Here is a 21,371-nt window from a genome sequence, read left to right on the forward strand (position 1 = left end):
ACAGTAGGCCTGCTGAGTCATAGAGGTGTTTTAGCATCATGCCAGAGTGTCTAAAAAGTTAAACTAATAATAATAATAATACAAATTAAATGTCAACCATTCCAAATAGCATTATTTTGTTTAACCTGAGATGTGCTTGAGTAACAGTTTAAAGAAAAGAATGAAATGAAAGGTTTACATATGCTGTCTTTAGGGGAAAAAAATGGCATATTTTGTTGCTCTTCTTCCAGCATTGCTGAAGGAGATATTCTTTTGGAAATCATCTGACATGGTATTTTTATTATTATTATTATTTTATTTTATTTTGTGTTTGCTTTATTGCTTAAGAACATTTCTTTTTCCCTTAAGAAAAGAAAAAAGCTATTTATGAACCTTTTTTTTCTGTGGTTTTATTTTTTTTTTGTGATGACTGTTCCAAATAACAGACTAAACTTGTAAGTGTAAATGTTTATCTAGTGGTGGATCTCTTGTTACAGAAAAGGCATATTTTGCAGTATCATTGGCAGGATTTCTGCTCGTCCACAACTGAAGTGCTCTGCTTGCAGTGGAACCAGTTCAGGTCTAGAATCCGGAGTTTGCTCTGTCAACATGACTCAACATCAACATTACTCTGCGATTCAGTGTGCATTGTATCCAGCCTAAAAGATTATTTTCCACCTAACACAATTACCCCTTAAAACTCACTTTTCTTTCATTTTCCTTGTAAATTTTCTAACAAGGTAGAGTTATAATTTTAGTCTCAGCAGGTGTTCTGGAAAACATCTGTTTCTTTCCTGTAGCCCTTCTGTTCAGTGGGGGTTAGCTGATGTCTTACTGTGGTCCCATTTAGTGGCAGTCAGAAATCAAGTAAGGATTATTCTCCTTTAAGATAAAACACAGTCCTCCTTTGAAATGTTAAGGTTCATTTTGCTGAAGGATGAAACAGATTAGAAAGAGAAAAACACGATGCTAGGAGAGCATGTACAAAAATTTTATCCAGCCAGAAAGAAGTCTTACAAGATTGAATTCCTGTCCTGTGCAGATGTAATTTTTGCATGTCAGAGCCTTCAGACTGCTGTCATTGTCTTTCAGGAGTAATACAGATACGTAAAGGGAGGGGGAGACTTACGTAGAGAGTGATAAAATTATTCCTCTGGGAGATGCTTTTTGTTTGTTTAATTCAGAGCAAAAGATTTAGGGCTGTCCATGGGTGAAGGGGAAGCATGACCCAGAACAGCCCAACAGAGAGCCTTGGACAATGGAGGATTTATTTAATTTAGAAAAATAACGGAAAAAAATGAAGAATTTGGTATTGATTCTATATTCTGTTAGATTTCATTGGGTAGATAGCGGTCTAGGTCAATAGTCATGACAACAATAGCGCTTTTGTCTTGGAGTTTATTTTGCCAATTGAAACCAATATAATATTTTCTCTTATACTGTATTCAAAATATTTATTAGGTTAAGCTCATCCATGCCTGTATCTAAAGGTGATTTGTGTATTACAGATTTGTAAAATTGTTACATTGTGTAACATCCTCTTCATCCTCGAATCATATGGAATATGAACAGTGAATGAATGAGTGGTCCATTAGGTGGCAAAAAACAGAACAGTTTTGGATCAGTGTTAGAGCAGAAACAGCTCTAGATTCAGTGCTTACAGGCTTTGAGTGACCTTAGTTAGGAAGGCAAAGTGCTTGGGTTCACCAAGATAGCAAATGTTGAAAAACTGTATTCAGCAGAGAAATATAAGGCAAGACATGTAAAAAAAAAAATAAAATTGGGCTTGAATGCTCTATCCTGGCAAAGAAATGATCATTTGATGTCAGAGACCTATAAAATAATGACAGTGATGTAGATGAAAAGGGGACTTAATTCAATTCAGTCTTTCTTGCTATTCTTGGATTTTGAGAAATAATCTCAGCCAGATTTAGAACAGAAGGAAAAAGGGAGATGTGCACTTGCTTGTTTTTTACACATCATTAAGGTATGGAGACTTAAGCAGGGAGAGGTGCTGCAGTCCTTTATCTTCTTGGTAGTCCTCCATTTGACACATTTTACTATATCAAGCTGTCTCTTGCGTTGAGGGGCCTAGAACTGGGTACAGCACTCTATGTGCAGCCTCACCAATGCTGAGTTGGAGGGGAAAGATCACCCCTCTTGATCTGCTAGTGATACTTTGTGTGATGCAGCCAAATGTGGATGAGTGGCTTCACCATTCCCCCTCAGGCATAATTTTTACCTTTGGGAAGAAGCTGTGTTTCTGTCCTCTGGAGGTGCCTTGCATGCAGCCAGAGTGCTCGTGTTCTGGGTAAAGGAGTAATATTAATGTTTTAGGATTCACCTCAAGTTCTACAGAAAGAAAAACTTTTTATTCATTGACATAGTGAAGGTGAGAGAACAGAACTACTACAGGCGCTTGCTGCTCACCAGGTGCTTCTGAGAAGAGCTGGTTCTTCTGTGGCTGATAGATACTGCTGTTAGAAGGAGAGCCCTGTTTCTCTCTGAGACGCAGTGGTACCTTGTAAGTTTGTACTGACTTGGGATTTATACAAGCAGCCTGACATGCCCCTTGTGTAAGGTTGCTGACCCGTAGTCTACACAGAGCAACTCTGTAACCACTACATAGCCTGAAAGGGTATGATTAGTTCAGGGCCAGTTCACTTCTGGTGCTGGAAGCTGTTTTTAAGACCTCAGCTGATTCAAGTTTGCTTCTATGTCCTTAAACTTGAGTAGTAAGGTTCAGAGAGAGGTTGAGACACCATCACATGAACCTGCAGCATGCCAGCTGCTCCACAAGCCCTGCAAAGAATGTACCCTCACATCCAGAGATGCTGTGCACCTCCAGCAGAAGCCATCTTCCATTTCCTGCATGGCTGGAAGACATGCACAGGCACTTCCCAAGGGAGAAGCACATGAGCATTCCTAGCTTAGTTTACCTGTGATGATATGCTTATGGAATCGTGTACTTACTGCAACTATGTTCTGCATCTTGCATAGCATAGGGACCTTCATCTGTCTCATTTTTGCACATGTTCAGTATACTTATGTCTTTTTATGCAAGTTTGGAAACACCTAGAACTTAAAAAATATTTCTCTTTTATCCATAAAATCTCTCTCCATTCTGGCAGAATTATAGAAGCTTCAAAGCTGCTGTATAAAGGTATGAAATAGTTTACTTTTAACAGCACGTAGTGGCCCCAGTTCTTATTTACATTTCCCAGTTTGTAACTCCACACAGTATTTTTAAAAGTCAGATAAAGTGCTTTTATCTATTGGTTATATTTTTTGATGCTGTGGGAGATATGTTTAGTTTTTATGTTCAAAACTGCCAACCTATTTTAGAACCTGCTGAAAAACATTGTCTGAGCGAAGGAGCAATCATAAAGCAAGGCTTTGGAAAATCACAGGTTTTCAGGCAGAGTTTCTAGTAAATATATTAGACCTGCAGTTAGATTTAAAGACGGTGGTCTTAGAAGGATGCAGTATTGCAAAAATGATATTTGTCATTAAGTCTTTCCTCCTAATGAGGCAATCTTTGTTGAGTCCATTGTAAAGTTGCTCATCACCTAAATAACAGTGGACATAAATGTTATTCGGATTAGGGCTTTGCGTAGGAATAATTGTTTTGTTGACATTTGTGTGCCTTTGTTCCATAAAAGCTCTGTCTTGTACTTGATAAAGAAATCCCATCTGATTGTTCTAATTCCTTTAAGAAACCCTTTTTCCCCTCTTCTGTCCCTGTGCCTTACACTTTAAACTTCAAGCAAATCTTTCTTTCAGTCCAGTTGTATTGTAGCTGTGGCTGATTTAAACAGTTTTCCTGTATGAATTGGTTCAGTAACTCCAGTGAATCAGCTCAGTGACAAATGCCTCTCAAAGTTGTCCCTCAGACCTACAGAATAACATTCTGCTGTGACAGGTAATTCTGGTTCAGGAACTTTCTAAATAGTTACATTTTTTATTCACACTTGGGCAACGGTGATTTTATTTTACTTCTCTTGTCAACACTTATGTAAAAAAAAAAAAAGAAGAAAAAAAGTGTGTATAATTGTATCACTTAATGAATGGAATCTGCTGTCCATTTTACATCAATACTTGACCCAACCCTTAACAAAGAAAAAACAACAAAACAACCTCACTTGTTAGCAACGATTTTGATTAATGCATTGCTTCAGAATTCTAACATCAGGAAAGATAAACATTTTGGATAACTAGATTTTTCTGGAAGATCTGCTTTTAAAATATGACACATTAAAGTATTTTTATATCTTTGCCTGGGTTAAGCTATACAGCAAATGCTTTTGATATAATACTTGTGTTTCATTTGAAGGCTATAAATATTTTTTCAGATCAACCTCAGATATTTGTATGTCTAGCAGAAATTCTCACTCTAACTGAAGCGTATCCATCATTCTTTAGAGTATCCATCACTGCACATCCTGATTCAATAAGAGATGATATCTTGTTATCCCTTCAGCGAGTCACTGTATTTATGGGTTTAGCTGACATTGTCTAGATGCGTCTTTGATGCAGAGTGTTGGGTGTTGTGGGACTAACTCCCCATACTCCACATACCTTGGGATGCTGCTGTGTTGTGCTGGGCCATACAAGAGACTGTTCTTATCTGTGTGTGGTATCAACAGATAACAAAGGAGTGTTTGTCAGTGCTGAATTGATATATTCAGTTCTGTTAAAATAAGGAAGGCTTCAGTTCAGCTTGTAATACTGAAAGGTCTCATCTGAATTGCTAGTTACAGATTTTCACATAATTTATTTCTCTCTCACAGCCATCTTTGAAGATCATATTTACCCTTGTTTGGTTATTCGGTGTTAAATCTCAATAAATACTCAAAAGCATCTACGGATATTTCAACTCTTTTTAGAATTTAAGAAATCTAAGACAGAGTCAGATTGAAACTTTGCTCAAGAAGTCTCCATTTTGCAGGGATATGTGGTCGTTGATGATGTTTTCACATACACAGATATACTTCCGGAAAGATGACGCTTCACACCACTTCACATGTAGTTTGGACATGTCTTTTAATGTGAATGATCAGGTGAAAGTTGTTTTCAGGTTATTATTATAGTAATTATAATAGAATACCTTTTAACTTTGTTACAATCCTCTTAAAAATAAGGCAAGAAGACCCACAGAACGAACAGAGAACCAGATGTGGGCTTTTGGTGATCAAAAGTACAGAACACATTTCACAAGGTCAAGGTCAGTAGAGAGATCTTTTCTCATTGGTAAATGCTGAGGATGTAATTTTAGAAAATAATTGAGCAGATAGGCTTGCAAATAAAACAGGGTGAAATGTTAGGGGCCATGCTTCTGTGGCAGAAGTAGTTGCTGGTAACGCAATAAGGGGAGGAAAATTAATTACAGGTTCATAGCAGTTTACAGATGTTTGGAAGATGGACATGCTAGTCAGGGTAATATATTATAACTTATTACAGGTGGGATATGAACAGTTTTAGCCTGAATGCTGGGGAAGACCTCGTCATAGCCTGAGTGAATTAACTCTTTAGAACATATTTTTCTCTGAAGTACTTAAAACACATTGTTAGCAATATTTATTAAGGGCAAAAGTCTTTCATTGCTCAGAGAACGAGCTGGATTCTGTTTCTTGCTGTTGCTGTGCTTGAAGCACTTGGGGCTATCCAATTACAGCAATCTGCTAACCTCTTTGTAGGAGAAAGCTGAAGCCCTTGTCTGGAGAGATGAATGAGGTGGACCTCGGGGCAGACAGCTCACAGAATAGGCTTTTGATTAAAAAATTACCTCATTCTTAAGTACTGATTGGGGAATTTCAGAGTAACGGATGAAATCCTGATACAGAGAAATTCTTGCATTTACTGCTGGAGAATTTTCTTGCAGGTTAGAAGCTTCCTAAATAGCTGGCTTTTGGGAGGTCCTCTTGGCAGAAAAGTGAAATAATTTCACCACATTTTGGAGGGGCTGTGGCTAGTTTCCATAACTGATAGCAGCCAAGCAAAAGAGAAAAGTCATTTTTATGTAAGACAGAATGCGCGTTTTCAAGCAGATTATTTAGAAGCTGCACTTTAAGCTTTCCAAGTCCGTTCGTGTAACACCACAACCTTGCCAAATTAGATAAGATGAGAACTACAGAAGTAATGAAAAGCATCAGAGGAATTCCCTGAGGCAATTCCCAAAGAGTGGTGTTGGAGCACAGAGGTGTGGGGTGGTGCTCCACCTGAGGTATTGAGTTGGCAAGCAGGAGCTCTACAGGTTCTTCAGCACTCACAGACTGCTTAAATTTGATAGACCTATTGGTGCTCCAGCACACATCTTCATACTGCCCAGGTCAGATCACAAAGGGACTTCTCCAGTGATTAAACATCTGGCTCAGTGCGGCCTTCTGTATCCCACTTCTTTTTTGCTAACAGCTGGTAAGGGAGTTCTTGTGTTCTGAAGATGCATGGCTAAGAAAAGTAATTGCTAGTGACATCAAAGAGTATTAATGATAGATCTTATGCTCCAGGCCAGCCCTGTGCTCTGAGGTCAGAGCTCATTTTACCATTCTGTCTCATAAGATGCGGTTGGTAATTCTTCCTTGATCTTTGAGGTCCCTTTCAACTTGAGCCGTTATGACTCTTGAATAGGGATTGGTAAAACCAAGTTCTCCGTCATTCTTTATTGTGTTATTCTGGTAGGCCTCCCCATGCTTTCCTTTCTGCAAAGCTGTAATGGGTTTTGAACATTACAGAACAAATTTCTTCTGTTCTGGTGGGATTTATTCAGATCCTATCAAGTCAAAAATTAGGTATTCCAAGAAAAGAGTGTGAACAACTGTGGGGCACATTGTTACCTCCATATCCACTTGTAGATCCCCAGCTACAATCCTGGCTTTTTGGCTGCTGCTGTTTGCTCTGTTGTTCTGCACGTCATGTCTGCTATGTCAGTCTTCAGTTTCTGAAATATATCGCCTATCCAGTTTGACAGGTGTCACTGCACTCTCACCTTGGCTTTGTAGTTCTGGATAAAATTTCTTGCAAACACAGTAGTTTCTTAGTCTGTCTTATTTCAAATAGGTGTGAAGTTATGGTGTTCACTGTCAAGATTTTGACAGGAGTTTTCCAATTTGGTGCTCCCCAGACTCTTTGGTACCCATTGGTGTCTGAGCCTTACTCAGAGGCGGTTGGTGCCTTTTGCAGTTAGAGTATTCCTGCCTGTTGATGAAATTATCACTGTCAGAAGAGAAAGAAACGTTTCCTCAGAGGAAAGTGAGAGGAATAGGGAAACCATTATTGATACTCGTAGCTGCAAAATATCTATGGCTTTTTACTGGTCTTTTCTGTGGTAGAAAGGGGAGAGCTTCAGAGCGTCTTTATTTTGTCTAATTTTGGTCATATTTGTATATCTCAACCTTGTATCCTGCTAATTAGGATTAAACTTCATTGTAGATATTACAATGAATTTTAATATAATCTTCTGGTGTCTTTGTGTACAACGTGTATCACTGATGTGACTTGATTCTACGGGTAATAGTTCTGAATCATCTGTGGACTTGATTGTTTATCACTGTAGCCACTTCATCCATCAAATTATTGACTGTGGTCTTGACAGCTGATGTCAAAGGCTAGAACTTTTACCGTAGAATATTAAAAGAAAAAAAAGTGAGACATAAAAACATATATGCTGTAAATCCACTGCCTTTTAACCTCTTAAAGTTTTAGAGAGACTGGTCTGAGTGGTCAGAGTTCCACGATGCCATTCCAGTTTGCACCCAGCGAGGATGAGCCTTATGGCAACTCAATAGAGCTAATTTCAAACTGGCTGTGTCATTGCTTCAGAGAAAAGTTTGATCTTCAGCTTGCCAGCATGTTTTCGAGCCAGCTTTAATGAGTAAGAATAACAGTAAAGATACAACAACATAAGGTTCAGCAGTCTTGTGCAGCTGAAACTTGTAACTCAGCTTCTTCATTGCTTGTGAAGCACTGTCTGTGCTGCCTTGGCTGGGAATCACACCTTTCTTGTCGTGCAGACCTGTGGTTAAAGAACAACTTTTCCTTGTCTTACACTGTCATTGACTGTAGCAGAATTACTCATTTTCTGTGTGTGAGCAAATGAGAAGAATCAAGCCTGTAATCCTGAAAAGAAGAATTGCTTAAATTTGAACTCATGAATAAGTACAAAGTTCTAGTTTCATACTATTTCTGGTGTTCAGATGGAGACAGCAATATATTGAGGCTCAAGTAATAGTTCTGAAGTAGGATTGAACATGCAGACTTTGCATTTGCTGCATTATGACTTTAACTGTGTTAATGCCCCCAGCAATGATACCCTGGGGAGCAGCTCCTTTTCATCCCCAGGTTCTCTCGTTTGCTGAGGATGCCTTCCAGTGCTCTGGTAGTTGCGTTCTTTTAAAGCAGGTCTAAAAGATAGACTGCTGTTGCAAGATTTTATGCATTCCTCTCGAGTAACTGTAAAGCTGCCTTGTTTTAAAACTAAACCAAAGCATTTTAGTTGAAATTATCATTTGTGCCCTATAAACATTGTTTTTAGATAGTAAGTCTGGAGCAGCCGTCCTACTGAGGCTAACTGACATTTCTTGGAGAAGCTGAGTCTCAGCCTCCTGAGGTGGAGCAGTGTTCCTTTTGCTTTGCGAGGTGTCATGTCTTTTCATTTTAGAGAAGACAGGCTTGAAAGAGTCAGTGTCAATTCAGTGAATCTGTACTTGGGACTGATGGTAGTGACTTGTGTTTGACGTTTGGAAGAAGGTGTTTCCAAATCAATAATTCTGAGCTTTGAAACTGAAGATCCTTGAGAAGTGAGTTCCAAATTGTGTGTCCAAAGAATAATACTTTAAAAATAGACATGATTTCTTATTTATATATCCTGTGCCTTTGATCAAGGTGATGTGAATAATTACCTTCTGCTATTCGCGGCTATTACTTTTGAGTAGAGCAAGAGGATTGAAACTTATAAGTATTAAAGAAAAGGACCACATAAGTAGTTACTAAAATTATGTTTCAGGTTTGACTGAAAGAGAGACCAAACCCCGTCTGTTCTGCCCCTTCGCTCAGTGCTTTTTTGTCTGAAAGGAAGGTGTTCTATGGGCTCTGCAAGGAGTGACTTGTTCCCCAATAGTAACAGCTTAGCTGTCCTTTCTTGAGTGTTTTGTTTTGTTTCTGGTTTTTCCTATCAGGTCTTTGTAGTCAAGCCACATGTAGCTATGTTTGTGTTTAAGGGAGAGTAAAAACCAGCAGGTTTTATGTTGTTAATGAGGTATCTCAGGTGTGCTTTCCATGTGAAGTTTGTCAAAACATATTCAGGACAATGCCTTAGTTGCCTCCTGCTGCCTCCTGATTGCCAGTGACAAAGACCCAGGTGAGGTGAGAGCTTTACTGAAAGTTAAGCCTGGTGATGGGAAAGGGATAGTAACAAATCTGGATCATTCAGAAAACCCTCCATGATGATACAAGGGAAAGCTGTTCTGCAGTGTGATGTGTGAGGGGCCAAGGATGCCTCCTTTCAGTGTGCTGAATCTAAGGGCTTTGCAAACGGGCTCCTGCTTCTCTGCAGCCTTGAATTCTGGAGTGTTGGAATTACTGCACTGCTGTCTGAGTTATATTCGTGTGCCATTTGAACTTTCAACCTGTGGTAACCAGCCAGGTGTCAATAATGACACACAGCACACAGCAAAGATGCAAGAAAATAATGTTTAAGAATGGTCTTCTGGGAGAAGACTGGCAGTGTCAGACTGAGGATCCCTGAAGGAGAAGAATTATTTCTACCAGTGACAGGGGCAATCTGTTCCTCAGTCCTTTGCCCGTAGTACAGCTCAGCAGCATCTTCTTTTACATCAGATACTTACAGGTGTGTCTTTACCTTAAGTGAAGAAAGGTATTTCACACCAGTGCTATAGCTGTTGTAGCTGGATGATGCTGCACATAATCCTTGCTCCTGGAGAAATCTGTTGTGCAGTTCTTGAAGATTCCTGGTCTCCAGGCCGCCAAGAACCTCTGCTTTTGGTCAGCCTGGAGCCCTTCCATGCATGCAGAACTCATGTGTGCTGGAGAGGACTTGCACATCATTTGTTGGAGTGAAGTTTTGAGCACATTTCTTTAACAGATGGTTTTAGTTGCACGTGTGAAAATAACTGCATTTTCATGTTTAGGGATAATCAGTCAAATTCCCTGCGGCAAGATCGTATGCAGCCAGAGAGGAGGCAGAATTGCTTAACAGCCATGGCAGGAGTGGAGAGCTGGGGACTTGTCCCCTGCCAGAAGGAGCCCAGCTGTCCTGCAGGAAGGCATGGTGGCAGCGGTAGGCACTTGACTCTGCTCACATTGTTGTTTAGCCAAGACCCAGACAGTTGTTTATATTAAACTCTTTAAGGGATAGAAGCAAATGTACTTGTGTTGGGCGTTTTTATGTGTCTTTTCTTTATGCAGCTTCCACGACCAAAAAAATAAAAGAGCAAATGAAACAGCAGGTATGACAAGTTGCAATTTTAAAATCTTACATCAAATCTTTCAGCCTTCATCCCTGCCAAAATGTATCTAGAAACAAATGGAATGATTTGTCTGATGTTGGACTTGACCCGAGGATTTCCTGTGCACTGGTAGGTGATGCAGGGAAATAAGTGACAAGGAAATGTCTCAGAAGAGCTAACTATTAGCTCTGTAGAGGAATAAGAAAAAAAAAAAAAAAAAAAAAAAAGGTTGCAGTTGGTGGTAAACTCTTCAAAGGATATTTCAGCTCGTTATCTTTGCTCGGTGGCATGCATTGCTTTTTATTTTTTGAAGCACACATCTCTGTGCTTGACACAAGGACAGCATCAGAAGATGGGCAGCAGCAGGGGTTTGAGTGGATCCCGCAGTGGCAATTGGTGGCAATGGATGCTCAGGTGCTAGATAAAAGCCCTTTTATTTGCAAGCTGACTGACAGCTACTATTAAACAGTTGAACTCCTGTCCCTTATATTAGCCGGTGTAAGGATGCCTTTGGCAGATTGCCCAGGAAAAATGGCATCATAGTAGCTAAGGAAATTTCTCTAGGAAAAATGATTGTTATTCAGGTTAACCTCTGTTTTCAGATGCACAGTTATAAGGCTTAACCCAAGAATCGCAAGGAGAAATTCTTGCCCCATTGAATGCAAAGGATGGAGATTTATCCATACCTTGATTTGAAGCTGAAGTTCACCTGCATGCTTCCACCCATATCTGTAAAAAAATAGCAACATTTCTTCTTTCCCCTGCTTTGTCATATGCCAGGTAGTCTTTACTATCTTGTTTGGCCATTCCTTTGTTTTCTGATGCTTTCCTATGAAGAAAGGAAACATGCACCATTTCTGCATACACCCCTATTTAGGCATCATATTTCTAGATGTTCAGATTCAGCCCACTGTGGGCAGCATCACAGAGGCACTGAGAACACTGAGTGCCTGTTACTTGGCCAAGAAAATTTCACAGAGGTCACTTTTGCTGCCATCACAGTAGAAAACTGTGAAACCTGGGAATTTCATTCAACACAGAAAATAATTAGAAGCTTCAAGACAATCAGCAGGACTCAGATTCCTTAGCAATTTCAGGAGCAGCCAGAGGATATAAGTTTGGATGTATTAACCCACTGTATCTCAGTGGAAGCTTATCATCTTGCCTAACCTGATGGTATAAAAGCACCATTTTGTCTGATTCAGTCCCCCTAGGTGCAGGAAAGTGTGGGAGGGAGAGTACTAAACCATGATTGAGCTCTTGAAAACAAGTAACAATTTGTAGCTCTGCAGATGCTCAATGTAAGATCAATTGCTATTATGACAGTACAGGGATTGGTATTAAACACTGCCAAAAATATATTGGATCATGCATATATATACGTGTGTGTGTATATATGTACAGAGTTTTCAAGTTATCCGTTTCTCAGATATCACAAAGAAACGTAAAGCACTTGTTCCCAGGTCTCAAGCTGGACATCTGCATGAATTGCGATGCTACTGTAAATATTTCTCAGCAAGGGCAGGTAGATGCTATCGGAAAAACCAGAACAAATTCTTAAGTTGCCAATATTGTCGCAAAATCTCCCAGCAGAATGAAGTTGTTTGACAAAGTGTTTCCCTGGTGATTTGGCTGCAGATGAAAATGTCTTCAGCAATAAAATTCCATGCTTAGGTCTCAGTTCTCTGTGCTCATCAATCAGCAAATGACATACCAAGGATCTTTTTTGCTGGATTAGCTAATATGGTGGGGAAAACATGTCAGACATTGATATTCCTTTGAATTTCTATACATAAGGATTTTTCCACTCTTTAAGGCACCTTATTTATTTATTAATACCTATTTTGTTGTCTGCAGCTTCCTTTAGTAATCAATAATGCTACAATAGGACTAATGCTACACTATTTTTTATGTAAGCACATTTTCTTGCCTAGAGATATTGCCTGCTGTCAGAAAGCTGCTGTCGGTCACAGGGAAGGAAGAGCCCAGTGCATGTGATGGCAGTGCTTATGCCCCTAGTACACTGAAGGTGCACATCCTTTGTGCTTAATTTATGAATGTTTTACCTACAAATGTCATTTTCTGGAATTTTTGTGACTGTGTCTGTATTGTAAACATAATTTAGTTGAGGATAATTATGTTCTGTATCTGCCGATCCTTTCATGAAGTATCATTAATGACTTTATGAAGTTCAGGTGTGCGGCTGAAAAGAAATAAATCACCTTACAGTTTAATTACCTCTGATATAACAGCAGCAAGTACCTTCTGGGAAGCTGCCTCCTGTGTTACTCAACGACTATCAGTGATGAAGCTGCATTGCTTAGCGGATGCTCAATTAAGGAGATTGTTTCACAGTGTTTTATGCTACATCTGTTGCTGCCACTACTGAATTTTATAAAGGTATTCAATACCTATAAAAATATGACAGATGTCAGTAATAACTGTTACTCCATGCTTACTTTTTAAGGGAAAAATGGGAGCTTACTGCAGTTCCCATAAAGTCGTGTATGAAAAGCTTAACATGAAATCCTTTTAAATCCTTAAATTTGATCATTTTTTTGGAACAATTTTATGAGATTCCAGGAAACATCTTAAGATACGCTGTAGCAGATCCCCTCTGTGTGAAGACTGTCCATCTGCTGAGGAAAATACTAAGGAAAGAGTCCTTTCAGTTCTCTATTAAATGTCTCAAAACTGAGTCCCTCCTATTCAGATCCAACCACCTGCGAGGCAAAAAAAGAGCACAGGTGAAAAGATGAGCATCCTACGTTTAAAATAAATAAATAAATAATGTGATGAAAAACACGGGAGGGAAGAAAGAAAGCAGAATAGTAGTAAAGAAGGAAGACCAATAAGAAAGGAAAGGCTTACAGACTGGAAATGCAAGAGAAATAGGAACAGCTCCACTTCTCGACAGGGAAGATAAATGAGGAGAATCGGCTGATTAGGCAAAGAGGAGAGGTAGGGAGGAAGTGCAGCAAAAGCAGAAAAGAAAAGGATTTAGTAAAAGCACCAAATAATGAAAAAATGGGATATAAAAAGCCATTAGCTGCCTGTTCCTTCCTTACCCAGTTTGTACTTGGGAGAGAGGGATGATGGGCAAAAGTCAAATTCACAACCCAAATTATATTTTCTTATTTGTTCTTTTCTTAGGACTCTGCGTTTCCTTCATTTCATTTTGCGTTCACCAAATCTGTTCTGGGTGAGCTGCACTTCTTTTAATACCACTGTGTTGCTGAGATGTGCACCTCCTTCAAAACATTTGAATAATATTTTTTCCAAGATGGAGCGTTTGCAGGATCTTGCCTTTATGTAGATGGATGAAAGTGTGCAGGGCTGCCAAACCCTTGGCAGCACTGCGGGCCGGCCTTTAATTTGCCACTTAGCAAAGGTGAGCCAGTGCAGGATAAAAGCCCAGCTTGTTCTGAGTGCTGCACAAGGCTCTCACACAGCTGTGCCCTCTGGAGCCTTCTCTAGAGGATCAGGGTGCATGCCCTGCCCTCTGCTTGGGAAAGGTTCCTTACAGCAGCGTTCCACACATTGTTGACACTTTACAGGTGTTAACGAATGGCCAGTTTCAGCTTCTAATTCATAGGCTATAGCAACAAGAGTACATTCTATTTCAAAGGATGTTTTCTTTTAAGGAGAAATGATTTTTTATTTTTTTTTCCCTGAATTTAGGAGGTGGGAGTTAGGCAGCACTTAATGTATTGAATGCAGTGAGAGAAAATGTGAGCATAAGGTACGGAGACATGTAGGTTGAGCTTAGATGAACACATTTGTCTGTGGAAAATTATATACTGCCTCAACCAAAAGGACTTTTTCCTTTTGAAATTAAATGTTTTCTCCCGTGTATTGAGAGATGTAGCATGTAGAGTTTTCATACGTATATGCGTAAGTGCCGTTAAACTAATGTTTGCAGAAACTAATGGACTCCTTTAAAAAAGACATCTTTATTTTATCGTGGAGCTGTGAGCCCATGTCCTCTGCTTCTTTGTTCTGCCTGAATTAAGCAATGCACTCACAGCCTTACTACAAATAATTTCTTACTACAAATAATTTCCTCCTTACTACAAATAATTTCCAAAGCAATCGTTGAGAAAGGGTGTGTGTTTCTGATCTGAAATTACCGGTTCCTTCGCTGAAATAGTATCTGAAGAACGTAGTAAAGGAGAGAGTCAAGTTAAATGAAATCTTGTGTCTCTCACAGGCTGGAGTGGATATAACGTAAGAAATAATAAGCTATAGTTGGGGTCCAGTTAAACAAAACAGAAAGTAAGGGAGATGTTTCTTGCAAAAGATCTAGCTCGGAGTAAAGCTTTGCTATTTTGTCCTTGCCTTGCTGCCTTTATTTTGACTGTCTGCAGCTGATCAACAGCATCTTTAGTTGGCAGGAAGAGCTTTTAAAAGGGAAAGTTGCTCATAGGAACCAATGTTTTCCTGCAGAGGGCATCGCCTGTGTCTGGTCTACCTGGAAATACTACAAAATATGCTCCGTGGTTGTTTGTGATTTTGTCTCTTTTCCATAACCATGCATGGGACTGCACTGGGGGCGGCCGTGGGTTTGCAGCAGGAGGTGGAGGAACCGTGCCACAGCTTTGGTGACATCAGCATGGAGTAAAACTCAGTTTTTAGAAACGTTGTACAGGAAAAAGAGGCAATTTCTGAAAATGGCTGAGATTAATAAGTGCATGAGAAGTTGGGTGGTGCTGTTCACAGGATGATGGTCGTTGCCATAGTGACCAAGAAAGTGGAGAACGGAGGAATTTTGAAGAGAATATCAGCTCAGGCTTTGGTAATGCTCAGTTAGCATCTGATGTCTGCAAGAATCCCGCCAGGCAGGCAGGGACTTCACAGTGCATGCCATAGGGGATGGGCATCGTCACTCGAGTGGGTGAAGTGCCCTCTGCCTGGAAATGACCTACAGTGTGTTTGCCTGTGCAGCTCATCCCCAAGGTGTCCCTTGGCACCTCTCCTGTCTGGGTGGTTGCTTGTTTCCCCTCCTGTTCTGAAAATGCCAGGGAAACTGTGAGGAGTAACCGTGGTCTCACTTCTTTCTGTCTTGTGTCTGTACTTCATATTGAAGTCACTATCCATGATTTGCACCAAAAAGCTCATTTTGCTTTAATAAGAATTACTGTCTTTTATTTAATATGTGAAGCCCATCAAGTGGGTCCGGTCCAGCACTAAAGATGTCAAGTCAATTAATCATGGAAGGAGAGTCAGGACAGAGTTTGTCTCTGTAATGTGGAATCAGAATCTGGACAGGGCTAAGAACTGCTCAAGACCAAGATATATGACTGCTCTGATACAAAGTAAAAAGCATTTTTTAAATTAATGTCCTTGGCGTGGACTGTGCTAATACTTTCCTTTTGCAACATTTATTTTTTCATTAATGGTGCTAATGTGACCGAAAGATGAATGTGTAGAAGTGACAAGCACTGTGTACGTTTAAACAGGAAAGGGTCTCCTGAAGTCTGTGCTCATACTGGATGTTCTTGGTCTTGAAGTCACAGTACTGAAAACCATAGAGTAAGGAGAACTTCCACAGTGTCTGGGGGGTCTGTTCCTCGTGCCAATCAAGGGCCCCCATGTTCTTCTGTCCTGCACTATAAAGGGCTCCCTCAATTAATACGATCTGAACTCTCATCTGTTCTTTCACTTACTCCACGCTTCTTTTCTTCACCAAGGTAAGAGTTGCCTGTATGTTTCTTACAGAATACCACCATCATGTTCTTTTTCCCATGCCAAGGTCAACTGCTTTTCTGTGCATGAAGCTCTGTATGTCCATTCTTCTTTTGTCCTCATTGCTCCTCCTTCCTCTCTTCCATCATCTGCCTAGCTCTTACTTTCTGCCTCACCGTGAGGCAATTTGTTCCAAGTATGATCATTTCTAACGTGTACTGGGAACGAGAGCTGCAAAGATAGAGGAGGAAAGATGTGAATTGTTAATGCTGATAAGGTTGGCAGCCATACCTTGGCTTTTTGATCTATAGACCATTAACCACAAACTTGGATGTCTGAGGCAGCTGCATCTACTAACTAAATGCAAGAGGTCACAAACTCACGGGCCGTGTGTATATATATACCTTTCCCTTTTCATTTTCTTGTTTTCACCAAAATCAATATGACATTGCCAGTTGCCAAGAACATTCCCTGAAATGTGGGAATTCATCATGTAATCCAGCATTCTGAAATTATCTCGTTACAGACAAACACTGAGAAATGCCACTTGGCCAAGAATCACAACATCCAGGGATGAAAACTATCCCTCCTGTACTCTTAGGCTGTCAGTCCCCATGTTTTCTTTTTCCAGAATGCACTGAGGTTTTCTTTCATAGCTGTTACACACACTGCCCTAATACCTCTTTGGCAGGTATTGGACCAGGCTGACCATTTTTCTGTGGCTCTCTTCCATCACACTGATTCCTCACCGTTGTTTTTGTCAGCTTTGTGTGTAATCCTGGGCTCTGAGTGGTAATGGAGAGTTTACAATGTGCATGCATGTTCCTCTGCGTAACTACACCTTTTGACTCATACCATGTTAATTTGCTGATCTGAAAGACAGGTTTTCCACAGGATTGTGTATATTCTACTGGAAAGAGGTCTGAGCAATCTACACTATAACCATTAGAACAAGTAAAGAAGTGAAGTCAGCAAACCGTTGCTTGTGGTGGTTAGGTTTTGGTAAGTTTATTTTGAAACTGTAATGGCTTCTTTTGTTTTGTTTTAATATGGAGAGCTAATAATAAGAAAACAAGAACTTTCTTAAATAGGAAAACATGAATGATTCTGGATCATTTCTTCTGATCTTCAGTGAAGTATTTCTAAAAGGCTTTAGCTGGAAGGTTGGCATAGATCATAAGAAAACACTTACTTGAGTATAGTAGCGTTTAACTTCTGAATTAAGTATCTTACATTAAATAAAAATAACATGGTGATATATATTTCAGCTTGGTGTTCAATCTTGATCCGGTTTACTTGCTGTGATAAAAACTGCAGCCCATTGAAACCCCAGAGAGATTCATAGAGAGCAGTTGTTTGCCATAGAACCATTTCTCAAAGATAAATTATGTAGCAGTAAAGACAAGTTCATAAACTTTATTGTATTGCTTTAGTAGCGGCGCTTTAGGTGCTACCAGGAAGGCAAATTTGACACTTAGGCCTTCCCCGAGGTTTATTGAACTGTCTTAGAAACTGCCTGTGTTAATTTTTTTTCTTTTAGGATCTTTCCTGAGCTCAGTATAGAAGGGGGAGGAAGAGGATCATCTTTTTTTCTTGATCTTTGCTTAATCTTCCTGACTTCCTAGTTACCCCAGCACGTAAAAAAGAATCATACTCTAAGGAAAAAATGATACTCTCAGTACGTTATTGACTCAAACCCATGTTACTTTTTATAGTGTTGCCATTTTTCTTCAATAGCATGCATCTTTGTCATAGTTTTAAAATTATCTAGAAATAGTACAGTTACAGTTCTTAAAATTATATGCAGCTATGAGCAATATGTACTATCCGCATTTTCCATATGTTGAGACAATGTTCTAGTTTTATGTGTACAGCAAAAAAAATAAGCCGGCAATAAACAGTCAATCAAGTGGAACTGCATCTTAATAACTGAGTAATGAAAAATGTTAATATCGAGTTCCTTTATATTTGTATTTCAGAGAATTCTAGGTTGAAATGTGCTTTGGGGCCTTGTCTGGGAGCCCTAAAATACTAGGCCTTTCTGGGCTTTGCAGACTGCATTAGCAGCAAAGGATTTCTGACTGTTTGCTTTAATTGATTTGTTTTCTTGAGCATTTCCAGTGATCTTTAAGCAGTTATGATTTTCACCGTCCATCTCCAGGTTTCACTTTAGGAAAAATGTAGGAGTGTTGAACTGTTGAAATCCCCAGATTATATTGCAGTCTCTTTCGAGACATAGTTCAAACCAGCCTGGAAGACGTAAAGAAAGATAAAGGCAAGAGTTTATCTTCACTGCCCATGCAGGCATATCTCTCACAGCATAATAGCTGTTCTGCTGTCAAGTCCAAGGTACAGATAGTTTTTACCACAATATCTTTGTGTGAGTTCAGTCTGAGGGAGCTGCCTGACCACATCATGGTAAATACAGCTTTGTCTTTGTCACTGTGAAGATGTTACAGAGAGGGAGCAACCAAAAGCTGCTTTTCTTGCAGCAGAAATCTCATTTTGACAGTAAAGCATAGCCAGGCAGAGAGCTAAATCCTATCCAAGGAGTTATATTTTAACCCTCAGCACCCTTAACTGAGAGCCAACATGTGAGCGCCCAGAATTCAAGTGCAGTCTCAGGAATGCAAGCGCAGACGTTGCAAAAGGAATCATATGTCCACCATATGTTACAGCAGCTACGTAGATCATGAACCCTACTAATCCTCTTTCTTGAGGGACATGTTTCCTAGTGCAGGGGCTGATCAAGTGGGTAAATTGTCTGGCAGCACCATTAGGAGCCACACTTTGGTGTTCAGCAGAGGTGCATGCACTAGAGGCATCCTGTGGCAGCTCAGAGTGCTGAACAGTGAGCTGACAGCAGCCAAGGTGCTTCAGTGAGAGTACAGCGATACCTCAGAAGTGGGTGCTGTGCAGTAAATTACACAGGATGAGACTGAAGGAAGCAAGCCATCTTTTTATATGCCCTCTCTTTGGCACCAAACAGCTCTGTGACTCTCAGAGACTCAAGTGTTCAATCTCAATGAGCCTCTTGATACTGATGATGCTCATTTTGTTTGTCAGTGAACAGGTGAAAGCTTCCAAAAGCACCATTGCCAAATTCTCTAGTGCCTGGAGATCTGCACAGAACTGTTGTGTCTAGGCAAAGTCAGTATTTATAAGGGCTCTAGGGTGGTGAAGAAATTAGGCATCCCATGTAAGAGAGAAGATGTTTTAGGCCATAAAGAGGAATTGATTTGTGGTTATTATTGCTGCCTTTGATCTGCCAACAGGGATCTGAAACTAATCCACCAGAGCAGCACAATTCTGATATATAGTGCCAGATGGAGATGCCAGAATAGGTTATTCCTGCTGCCTTTGATGCTGCCTTATCATGAAGTGATAAAACAGGTAGACAAAGCAGAGCAAGTAAAGGTTAGGGGAGTGTGTGCTGATGTCTGTGTGAAGTAACTGTCAGTCATCACAGCCACTGCAGGATCAATTAGCCATTTGCAGCGTTATCACAACCTGATCAAGGACTGGGGGACTGGACATGCCAAGCTGCTGGTTGATGCGCAGTGTTTCACATCCTGAGCACTTTCCCACTGCACAGAGGGAGCAGAAAATGCCAGCTCTATTTCATAAGTAATCCAGTAAGCAGAAACAATTACAGAAGTGGAGAACAATGTTTTACATAAGGACATTTATCCACCATATGTTCATACTCCACCTATGAATTGTATCAAAAATGAATCTTACTTTAAAATGTTATGCTGTAAGCAGTGAATATGGTATAGCTGCTGAGATGTTGGTGGGATTTCACCACTTCTGATTTCATTTTGTTTAGGAATTAGAGCAATTTGAGGCTTACTAAAGCTATTAGTTCTCTGTAGATCTCACAACCATGTCAGTCAGCATGCTCGTTGCGTAAGAGCTTTATATAGATGTTGGATCGATTGGCAGTGAGTTGTCAATAAATGTATCTCCTAGACACTGTGCAATTGACAAGCTAATGAAGTACTTTCTCAGTGACAGAGAGATGTTGACAAATCTTTTTTCTGCTTTGCTTTTCCCATTTCTGAACCAGCTTTTCTTGTAAATCAGCTCCATGCCACATGCCAGGATGTTTTCCCAAGTAAGGGGACACCTGTTTGCTACCTTACATGTTTGGAATGGGATTTTGCAAGCAAGTTAGTAGCCTGAATGCTGAGAAACTAAGAGGTAAGGACAGTAGTCAGTCAAAGGATCGCATCTGATCTCTTTGCAGTGCACTTTCCAACGTGGTTCAGGCTTGAAGAACTGGGTGGCAACATGCCACCCACCAGATTAGGCTGCCCAGGACCTCATCCATCTCGACTTTGTGCATCTCCAGGGATGGAGCATCCTTGGCAATCTGGGCAGCTGTGCCAGTGCCTCACCACCCTCTGAGTAACAACACAGACAGTTTCAGCACCGTTTTCCTTTTTATCTTGCCCAGAAGCAGATGGAGCCCTCGCTTTATTTTGCACTGCTTTTCAAGTCTCCTGTGGGTGCTTTTTGCAAATGTCTGATGACCAAGCAAAGTAGCTCCTGACCTTTTTTAAGTTCCATATTTGTTCCTTTAACTCATGACCATGCGTAAGCACCAACAATTTAGTATGAGTGCTGCCTACCTACAGCAAAAAGACATTCAGCAAAACTACATCATACTGGTATGCATAAGCCTACCTTCCTTGTAAGAGAAACTATTTTGGTTATTGCGTGCATTAAGGAATTTACAGAGTGACTCAGTGCCCCTAGCTATTACAAACACTTGATGAAAAGACATCGTTTTCATTCCAGTGTTCATAGCCATAGTCAGTGTTCTTCATGTATTGCTGTGAAGTCTGGGGTTTGTGAGCAGTACTGCAAGTGCACTATGACTTTGCACTGAAAAGCTTCATAGTAATGGCCATGAGCAGATGATTTAAATGATCAAGAATGTGCTGTTTGACTAGCATCACAGGAAGAGTTTGGCACAGTTTCCAAGATTTTCCAAGTTGCTAGCAGTAATAACAGTACAGATCATGATGAAATCTCTATCATAATTCCTAGCCAGAAGATCTTTACATTTTCTAAACTCAGCAGAGTGCTGAAGTAGAAAAGTTAGGTGATTTTCGAGAAGACTGGTGAGGCTGTCTCACAGGAAATTCTTTCCTGTGCAGTGTGCACTAGTGGATCTTCAGTTGTCATGTACATAATTAACATGGCACGAAGGGCCAAACCTTGCACCCACTGAAATCA

The 21,371-nt window shown here is 40.1% G+C and overlaps 1 protein-coding gene across 2 annotated transcripts in view; it reads left to right on the forward strand.

Moving 5' to 3' along the window:
• The window catches only part of RSU1 (Ras suppressor protein 1), a 91,063-nt gene that overhangs the window by 58,341 nt on the left and 11,351 nt on the right, over nucleotides 1-21,371 (forward strand). The window lies entirely within an intron of this gene.

The sequence above is a fragment of the Coturnix japonica genome, chromosome 2 (assembly GCF_001577835.2).
Source record: "Coturnix japonica isolate 7356 chromosome 2, Coturnix japonica 2.1, whole genome shotgun sequence".
Taxonomy (NCBI): Eukaryota; Metazoa; Chordata; class Aves; order Galliformes; family Phasianidae; genus Coturnix; species Coturnix japonica.